Here is an 11,359-nt window from a genome sequence, read left to right as displayed (position 1 = left end):
ATGTGATAATTGTGATTATGTGTATATTTGAGAATATTGCATTGAATTTTAGTATTAACTTCTTGAGTGTTAATGTATGTTTGAAACATGTGAAATAAATGTTGGTTAATATTATTGACATGATTATCCAAGGTGTGATGAATTCCTTTAATTGTTGATTTAATCATTGTGCCTTATTACGCTATTTCATAATGATTTGAATTCTCACCCTTTCTGTTTCAATGTTACCTTTACATGGGTATCGTGCAGATACTCCAGAGTAGTATCACTGAAGTAAGTGGACGGTAGCTCGCTCGAGATTAGCTGGAGAGTTTCCGTATTTTAGTTTGACGATTAGGTAAAGAGTCAATGCTCTGGTCATGTAACACTGGGTAGATTGGTAGTATCGAACTCATATCTCATTGGAGATGCAGTGTGTTATTACTTGAGTTATGTTATCTTGAGATGATTGTTGAGAGATGATCATAGTATGGGACATGGACCATTTTATGAAATACATGAGTATTCTCTATTTTCTGCTGCGAACGCATATGCTTGAATATTCATGATAATTGAGATGTGTTATTTTAAATGACCAGGTGTATTGTTGGTTTTTGAAAGCTTTTAGTTTTTGAAAACGTCGATGTGACGCCCTTTTGTTTATATGCGTGCTTATTTACTCTGATTATATGTTAAATATTTTGGGGTAGAAAAAGGGGTGTTACATTAGTGGTATCAGAGTCTGGTTGACCAGTTGGTCAATAGTCACTAATGTGTTACATTAGTGGTATCAGAGCATGGTCGACCAGTTGGTCAATAGTCACTAATGTGTTACATTAGTGGTATAAGAGCAGGTCGGTCCGTCCGGCCAGGTTGTTTAGTTATGTTAAGCGACGTCTTCGTGTGTTAAGCTTGGTATGTTGAAGCTTACGTGTGGCATTCTTGACGAGATTAGAGAAGATCGAGAAGTGAAGAAGCTTCGTGGTAAGGAAATTGCTTTGGTGAAAGTGATATGGGGCGGAGTCACCAATGGCTATATTACTTGGGAACTCGAGGATAAGATGAGGGAATCGTATCCGGAGTTGTTCGTTTGAGGAATTTTTGAGGACGAAAATCTTTTAAGTGGGGGAGAGTTGTAACAACCCAATTTTAGTAATTAATTCTTATATTATTATTATTATTTTATTTAATTATTTGGAGTGTTAAGTAATTAATTGGTTGTGAGGTAGTATAATAATTGATTATATTAATTAATTTGGTGTGTTAATTAATTATTTAATTTATATGAGATATAATTAAATAATTGAATTAATTAACTTGGTGTGCATATTAAGTGGTTTAATTATTTGAATTAAATAGAGATATTTAAATATTAGGTTTTATTGGGCCTAGTAATTAAATTAGATGGATATAATGACTTAAGTCCAAATAGGATACTAATATAAATAGTAAGAGGTGAGGAGAGTGAGAATTAGGATTCATTTAATCATTGAAGGCAATAGGCAATAGAGAAAGAGGAGAGAAAAAGTAAAGAGAAGAGCTAGGGTTTCCATCAAATTGAAGAGGTAAGGGGGGAATTCTTATTATTATGGGTTAGTATGATTGGGTCAATGAGTAGATGTATGTTTAGGTTAAAATCCCTAATTTGCATGATTTTAGGATTGTTAGGTTTTGATGATTATGCTTGATTGTCGTGATTGATTGTGTTAAAACTGCAAATTAACATTATATATTTGAAGTATTATGTGAGTTATAATTTTCTGAACGTTTGGCTTTTTACGGAATTGAAATCGGAGGTCCGGAAGTCCTCCAACGATGAAAACCGCGGAAAATTCTGCATGCTGTCCGTTACACTCGCGGCCTGTTTTTATGTTTTATTATCGAAATCGTTTTGGTCATAACGATTGATCCGTAAGTCCAAATCGAGTGCCGTTCAAAGCATTGGATAGCTGAAACAGAGGGCTATAACTTTGTTTCAGGAATAAAATAACTTTGGAGATTATTTCATGGACGTTCTGGGGGTTGAAGAAGATGAATATTATGTTGGAAAATTTAATAAACAACAATTCTTAGTAATGCCTTCGTGCACAGTTTTGATCATAACTTTTAACTCGTAAGTCCGATTTTGGTGGCGTTTGAAGCGTTAGAAAGCTAATGCTCATACCTAAAACACGGTATTAATTGTTAATATGTTTGAATAATATTCACATGCCTACTGTATTGATAAATATATTGGGTTATACGTTTGGTTGATGAATCGTTGCATTGTTGTAATATGATTGCGTGATAATTATGTTGTTATGTCGATGATGTTAAGATGTTGATGAGTTGTTGTTATTTGTTGATATTATTCATGTGGTAACATGAATTGGTTATCGCATGATGAATGGTGTGATGCATAATTATGAATGATATATTGTTATGAATGTGTATATGTGCCATTGGTGGATCTGTGGATGATATGTTGTTATGAATGTGTATATGTACCATTGGTGGATTGTGAATGATATATTGTTATGAATGTGTATATGTACCATTGGTGGATTGTGAATGATATATTGTTATGAATGTGTATATGTAATTGTGGATGATATGTTGTTATGAATGTGTTTATGTACCATTGGTGGATAATCATAGAGTTGAGTTATGGTGATATGTGGAATGTTAAGATGGTAGAGATGATCTTAATTGCATATGTGTTGGTATGTGTGCATTCATTCATAGCATGGTCGACTTCATTGTGGAAGTGGTGAAACTGTGGGTTCACATGAGCACTCATTGATCCTTAATTGGAAATAGGTGAGGTAGATGTAGCACTCATTGATCCTTATTGGAAACAGGTGAGGTAGATGTAGCACTCGTTGATCCTGAATTGGAAATAGGCGAGGTAGATGAGCACTCGTTGATCCTTAATGGAAATAGGCGAGGTAGTAGATGGTACCACATGCATAGAGTCACATGTCTTGCATTGAGTCACATTAGAGTCATGTGATAGTTGAATGTTTGCATGGTTGTGATTGTGATGTGTGTATGAGATATGGTAATTGAATTTGGTGATGTTTGGATACTTAACTTGGTGAAATATGTGATTATGTGATAATTGTGATTATGTGTATATTTGAGAATATTGCATTGAATTTTAGTATTAACTTCTTGAGTGTTAATGTATGTTTGAAACATGTGAAATAAATGTTGGTTAATATTATTGACATGATTATCCAAGGTGTGATGAATTCCTTTAATTGTTGATTTAATCATTGTGCCTTATTATGCTATTTCATAATGATTTGAATTCTCACCCTTTCTGTTTGAATGTTACCTTTACATGGGTATCGTGCAGATACTCCAGAGTAGTATCACTGAAGTAAGTGGACGGTAGCTCGCTCGAGATTAGTTGGAGAGTTTCCGTATTTTAGTTTGACGATTGGGTAATGAGTCAATGCTCTGGTCATGTAACACTGGGTAGATAGGTAGTATCGAACTCATATCTCATTGGAGGTGCAGTATGTTATTACTTGAGTTATGTTATCTTGAGATGATTGTTGAGAGATGATCATGGTATGGGACATGGATCATTTTATGAAATACATGAGTATTCTCTATTTTCCGCTGCGAACGCATATGCTTGAATATTCATGATAATTGAGATGTGTTATTTTAAATGACCAGGTGTATTGTTGGTTTTTGAAAGCTTTTAGTTTTTGAAAACGTCGATGTGACGCCCTTTTGTTTATATGCGTGCTTAGTTACTCTGATTATATGTTAAATATTTTGGGGTAGAAAAAGGGGTGTTACATTAGTGGTATCAGAGTCTGGTTGACCAGTTGGTCAATAGTCACTAATGTGTTACATTAGTGGTATCAGAGCATGGTCGACCAGTTGGTCAATAGTCACTAATGTGTTACATTAGTGGTATAAGAGCAGGTCGGTCCGTCCGGCCAGGTTGTTTAGTTATGTTAAGTGATGTCTTCGTGTGTTAAGCTTGGTATGTTGAAGCTTACGTGTGGCATTCTTGACGAGATTAGAGAAGATCGAGAAGTGAAGAAGCTTCGTGGTAAGGAAATTGCTTTGGTGAAAGTGATATGGGGCGGAGTCACCAATGGCTATATTACTTGGGAACTCGAGGATAAGATGAGGGAATCGTATCCGGAGTTGTTCGTTTGAGGAATTTTTGAGGACGAAAATCTTTTAAGTGGGGGAGAGTTGTAACAACCCAATTTTAGTAATTAATTCTTATATTATTATTATTATATTTTATTTAATTATTTGGAGTGTTAAGTAATTAATTGGTTGTGAGGTAGTATAATAATTGATTATATTAATTAATTTGGTGTGTTAATTAATTATTTAATTTATATGAGATATAATTAAATAATTGAATTAATTAACTTGGTGTGCATATTAAGTGGTTTAATTATTTGAATTAAATAGAGATATTTAAACATTAGGTTTTATTGGGCCTAGTAATTAAATTAGATGGATATAATGACTTAAGTCCAAATAGGATACTAATATAAATAGTAAGAGGTGAGGAGAGTGAGAATTAGGATTCATTTAATCATTGAAGGCAATAGGCAATAGAGAAAAAGGAGAGAAAAAGTAAAGTGAAGAGCTAGGGTTTCCATCAAATTGAAGAGGTAAGGGGGGAATTCTTATTATTATGGGTTAGTATGATTGGGTCAATGAGTAGATGTATGTTTAGGTTAAAATCCCTAATTTGCATGATTTTAGGATTGTTAGGTTTTGATGATTATGCTTGATTGTCGTGATTGATTGTGTTAAAACTGCAAATTAACATTATATATTTGAAGTATTATGTGAGTTATAATTTTCTGGACGTTTGGTTTTTTACGAAATTGAAATCGGAGGTCCGGAAGTCCTCCAACGATGAAAACCGCGGAAAATTCTGCATGCTGTCCGTCACACTCGCGGCCTGTTTTTATGTTTTATTATCGAAATCGTTTTGGTCATAACGATTGATCCGTAAGTCCAAATCGAGTGCCGTTCAAAGCATTGGATAGCTGAAACAGAGGGCTATAACTTTGTTTCAGGAATAAAATAACTTTGGAGATTATTTCATGGACGTTCTGGGGGTTGAAGAAGATGAAAATTATGTTGGAAAATTTAATAAACAACAATTCTTAGTAATGCCTTCGTGCACAGTTTTGATCATAACTTTTAACTCGTAAGTCCGATTTTGGTGGCGTTTGAAGCGTTAGAAAGCTAATGCTCATACCTAAAACACGGTATTAATTGTTAATATGTTTGAATAATATTCACATGCCTACTGTATTGATAAATATATTGGGATATACGTTTGGTTGATGAATCGTTGCATTGTTGTAATATGATTGCGTGATAATTATGTTGTCATGTCGATGATGTTAAGATGTTGATGAGTTATTGTTATTTGTTGATATTATTCATGTGGTAACATGAATTGGTTATCGCATGATGAATGGTGTGATGCATAATTATGAATGATATATTGTTATGAATGTGTATATGTGCCATTGGTGGATCTGTGGATGATATGTTGTTATGAATGTGTATATGTACCATTGGTGGATTGTGAATGATATATTGTTATGAATGTGTATATGTACCATTGGTGGATTGTGAATGATATATTGTTATGAATGTGTATATGTAATTGTGGATGATATGTTGTTATGAATGTGTTTATGTACCATTGGTGGATAATCATAGAGTTGAGTTATGGTGATATGTGGAATGTTAAGATGGTAGAGATGATCTTAATTGCATATGTGTTGGTATGTGTGCATTCATTCATAGCATGGTCGACTTCATTGTGGAAGTGGTGAAACTGTGGGTTCACATGAGCACTCATTGATCCTTAATTGGAAGTAGGTGAGGTAGATGTAGCACTCATTGATCCTTATTGGAAACAGGTGAGGTAGATGTAGCACTCGTTGATCCTGAATTGGAAATAGGCGAGGTAGATGAGCACTCGTTGATCCTTAATGGAAATAGGCGAGGTAGTAGATGGTACCACATGCATAGAGTCCCATGTCTTGCATTGAGTCACATTAGAGTCATGTGATAGTTGAATGTTTGCATGGTTGTGATTGTGATGTGTGTATGAGATATGGTAATTGAATTTGGTGATGTTTGGATACTTAACTTGGTGAAATATGTGATTATGTGATAATTGTGATTATGTGTATATTTGAGAATATTGCATTGAATTTTAGTATTAACTTCTTGAGTGTTAATGTATGTTTGAAACATGTGAAATAAATGTTGGTTAATATTATTTACATGATTATCCAAGGTGTGATGAATTCCTTTAATTGTTGATTTAATCATTGTGCCTTATTATGCTATTTCATAATGATTTGAATTCTCACCCTTTCTGTTTGAATGTTACCTTTACATGGGTATCGTGCAGATACTCCAGAGTAGTATCACTGAAGTAAGTGGACGGTAGCTCGCTCGAGATTAGTTAGAGAGTTTCCGTATTTTAGTTTGACGATTGGGTAATGAGTCAATGCTCTGGTCATGTAACACTGGGTAGATTGGTAGTATCGAACTCATATCTCATTGGAGATGCAGTCTGTTATTACTTGAGTTATGTTATCTTGAGATGATTGTTGAGAGATGATCATGGTATGGGACATGGATCATTTTATGAAATACATGAGTATTCTCTATTTTCCGCTGCGAACGCATATGCTTGAATATTCATGATAATTGAGATGTGTTATTTTAAATGACCAGGTGTATTGTTGGTTTTTGAAAGCTTTTAGTTTTTGAAAACGTCGATGTGACGCCCTTTTGTTTATATGCGTGCTTATTTACTCTGATTATATGTTAAATATTTTGGGGTAGAAAAAGGGGTGTTACATTAGTGGTATCAGAGTCTGGTTGACCAGTTGGTCAATAGTCACTAATGTGTTACATTAGTGGTATCAGAGCATGGTCGACCAGTTGGTCAATAGTCACTAATGTGTTACATTAGTGGTATAAGAGCAGGTCGGTCCGTCCGGCCAGGTTGTTTAGTTATGTTAAGCGACGTCTTCGTGTGTTAAGCTTGGTATGTTGAAGCTTACGTGTGGCATTCTTGACGAGATTAGAGAAGATCGAGAAGTGAAGAAGCTTCGTGGTAAGGAAATTGCTTTGGTGAAAGTGATATGGGGCGGAGTCACCAATGGCTATATTACTTGGGAACTCGAGGATAGGATGAGGGAATCGTATCCGGAGTTGTTCGTTTGAGGAATTTTTGAGGACGAAAATATTTTAAGTGGGGGAGAGTTGTAACAACCCAATTTTAGTAATTAATTCTTATATTATTATTATTATATTTTATTTAATTATTTGGAGTGTTAAGTAATTAATTGGTTGTGAGGTAGTATAATAATTGATTATATTAATTAATTTGGTGTGTTAATTATTTAATTTATATGAGATATAATTAAATAATTGAATTAATTAACTTGGTGTGCATATTAAGTGGTTTAATTATTTGAATTAAATAGAGATATTTAAATATTAGGTTTTATTGGGCCTAGTAATTAAATTAGATGGATATAATGACTTAAGTCCAAATAGGATACTAATATAAATAGTAAGAGGTGAGGAGAGTGAGAATTAGGATTCATTTAATCATTGAAGGCAATAGGCAATAGAGAAAGAGGAGAGAAAAAGTAAAGAGAAGAGCTAGGGTTTCCATCAAATTGAAGAGGTAAGGGGGGAATTCTTATTATTATGGGTTAGTATGATTGGGTCAATGAGTAGATGTATGTTTAGGTTAAAATCCCTAATTTGCATGATTTTAGGATTGTTAGGTTTTGATGATTATGCTTGATTGTCGTGATTGATTGTGTTAAAACTGCAAATTAACATTATATATTTGAAGTATTATGTGAGTTATAATTTTCTGAACGTTTGGCTTTTTACGAAATTGAAATCGAAGTTCCGGAAGTCCTCCAACGATGAAAACCGCGGAAAATTCTGCATGCTGTCCGTCACACTCGCGGCCTGTTTTTATGTTTTATTATCGAAATCGTTTTGGTCATAACGATTGATCCGTAAGTCCAAATCGAGTGCCGTTCAAAGCATTGGATAGCTGAAACAGAGGGCTATAACTTTGTTTCAGGAATAAAATAACTTTGGAGATTATTTCATGGACGTTCTGGGGGTTGAAGAAGATGAAAATTATGTTGGAAAATTTAATAAACAACAATTCTTAGTAATGCCTTCGTGCACAGTTTTGATCATAACTTTTAACTCGTAAGTCCGATTTTGGTGGCGTTTGAAGCGTTAGAAAGCTAATGCTCATACCTAAAACACGGTATTAATGGTTAATATGTTTTAATAATATTCACATGACTACTGTATTGATAAATATATTGGGTTATATGTTTGGTTGATGAATCGTTGCATTGTTGTAATATGAATGCGTGATAATTATGTTGTTATGTCGATGATGTTAAGATGTTGATGAGTTGTTGTTATTTGTTGATATTATTCATGTGGTAACATGAATTGATTATCGCATGATGAATGGTGTGATGCATAATTATGAATGATATATTGTTATGAATGTGTATATGTGTCATTGGTGGATCTGTGGATGATATGTTGTTATGAATGTGTATATGTACCATTGGTGGATTGTGAATGATATATTGTTATGAATGTGTATATGTACCATTGGTGGATTGTGAATGATATATTGTTATGAATGTGTATATGTAATTGTGGATGATATGTTGTTATGAATGTGTTTATGTACCATTGGTGGATAATCATAGAGTTCAGTTATGGTGATATGTGGAATGTTAAGATGGTAGAGATGATCTTAATTGCATATGTGTTGGTATGTGTGCATTCATTCATAGCATGGTCGACTTCATTGTGGAAGTGGTGAAACTATGGGTTCACATGAGCACTCATTGATCCTTAATTGGAAATAGGTGAGGTAGATGTAGCACTCATTGATCCTTATTGGAAACAGGTGAGGTAGATGTAGCACTCGTTGATCCTGAATTGGAAATAGGCGAGGTAGATGAGCACTCGTTGATCCTTAATGGAAATAGGCGAGGTAGTAGATGGTACCACATGCATAGAGTCACATGTCTTGCATTGAGTCACATTAGAGTCATGTGATAGTTGAATGTTTGCATGGTTGTGATTGTGATGTGTGTATGAGATATGGTAATTGAATTTGGTGATGTTTGGATACTTAACTTGGTGAAATATGTGATTATGTGATAATTGTGATTATGTGTATATTTGAGAATATTGCATTGAATTTTAGTATTAACTTCTTGAGTGTTAATGTATGTTTGAAACATGTGAAATAAATGTTGGTTAATATTATTTACATGATTATCCAAGGTGTGATGAATTCCTTTAATTGTTGATTTAATCATTGTGCCTTATTATGCTATTTCATAATGATTTGAATTCTCACCCTTTCTGTTTGAATGTTACCTTTACATGGGTATCGTGCAGATACTCCAGAGTAGTATCACTGAAGTAAGTGGACGGTAGCTCGCTCGAGATTAGTTGGAGAGTTTCCGTATTTTAGTTTGACGATTGGGTAATGAGTCAATGCTCTGGTCATGTAACACTGGGTAGATAGGTAGTATCGAACTCATATCTCATTGGAGATGCAGTATGTTATTACTTGAGTTATGTTATCTTGAGATGATTGTTGAGAGATGATCATGGTATGGGACATGGATCATTTTATGAAATACATGAGTATTCTCTATTTTCCGCTGCGAACGCATATGCTTGAATATTCATGATAATTGAGATGTGTTATTTTAAATGACCAGGTGTATTGTTGGTTTTTGAAAGCTTTTAGTTTTTGAAAACGTCGATGTGACGCCCTTTTATTTATATGTGTGCTTATTTACTCTGATTATATGTTAAATATTTTGGGGTAGAAAAAGGGGTGTTACATTAGTGGTACCAGAGTCTGGTTGACCAGTTGGTCAATAGTCACTAATGTGTTACATTAGTGGTATCAGAGCATGGTCGACCAGTTGGTCAATAGTCACTAATGTGTTACATTAGTGGTATAAGAGCAGGTCGGTCCGTCTGGCCAGGTTGTTTAGTTATGTTAAGCGACGTCTTCGTGTGTTAAGCTTGGTATGTTGAAGCTTACGTGTGGCATTCTTGACGAGATTAGAGAAGATCGAGAAGTGAAGAAGCTTCGTGGTAAGGAAATTGCTTTGGTGAAAGTGATATGGGGCGGAGTCACCAATGGCAATATTACTTGGGAACTCGAGGATAAGATGAGGGAATCGTATCCGGAGTTGTTCGTTTGAGGAATTTTTGAGGACGAAAATCTTTTAAGAGGGGGAGAGTTGTAACAGCCCAATTTTAGTAATTAATTCTTATATTATTATTATTATATTTTATTTAATTATTTGGAGTGTTAAGTAATTAATTGGTTGTGAGGTAGTATAATAATTGATTATATAAATTAATTTGGTGTGTTAATTAATTATTTAGTTTATATGAGATATAATTAAATAATTGAATTAATTAACTTGGTGTGCATATTAAGTGGTTTAATTATTTGAATTAAATAGAGATATTTAAATATTATGTTTTATTGGGCCTAGTAATTAAATTAGATGGATATAATGACTTAAGTCCAAATAGGATACTAATACAAATAGTAAGAGGTGAGGAGAGTGAGAATTAGGATTCATTTAATCATTGAAGGCAATAGGCAATAGAGAAAAGAGGAGAGAAAAAGTAAAGAGAAGAGCTAGGGTTTCCATCAAATTGAAGAGGTAAGGGGGGAATTCTTATTATTATGGGTTAGTATGATTGGGTCAATGAGTAGATGTATGTTTAGGTTAAAATCCCTAATTTGCATGATTTTAGGATTGTTAGGTTTTGATGATTATGCTTGATTGTCGGGATTGATTGTGTTAAAACTGCAAATTAACATTATATATTTGAAGTATTATGTGAGTTATAATTTTCTGAACGTTTGGCTTTTTACGGAATTGAAATCGGAGGTCCGGAAGTCCTCCAACGATGAAAACCGCGGAAAATTCTGCATGCTGTCCGTCACACTCGCGGCCTGTTTTTATGTTTTATTGTCGAAATCGTTTTGGTCATAACGTTTGATCCGTACGTACAAATCGAGTGTCGTTCGAAGCATTGGATAGCTGAAACAGAGGGCTATAACTTTGTTTCAGGAATAAAATATTTTTGGAGATTATTTCATGGACGTTCTGGGGGTTGAATAAGATGAAAATTATGTTGGAAAATTTAATAAACTACAATTCTTAGTAATGCCTTCGTGCACAGTTTTGATCATAACTTTTAACTCGTAAGTCCGATTTTGGTGGCGTTTGAAGCGTTAGAAAGCTAATGCTCATACCTA

The sequence above is a fragment of the Lathyrus oleraceus genome, chromosome 6 (genome assembly GCF_024323335.1).
Source record: "Lathyrus oleraceus cultivar Zhongwan6 chromosome 6, CAAS_Psat_ZW6_1.0, whole genome shotgun sequence".
NCBI classification, from domain to species: Eukaryota; Viridiplantae; Streptophyta; class Magnoliopsida; order Fabales; family Fabaceae; genus Lathyrus; species Lathyrus oleraceus.
This window is presented reverse-complemented; position numbering follows the sequence as displayed.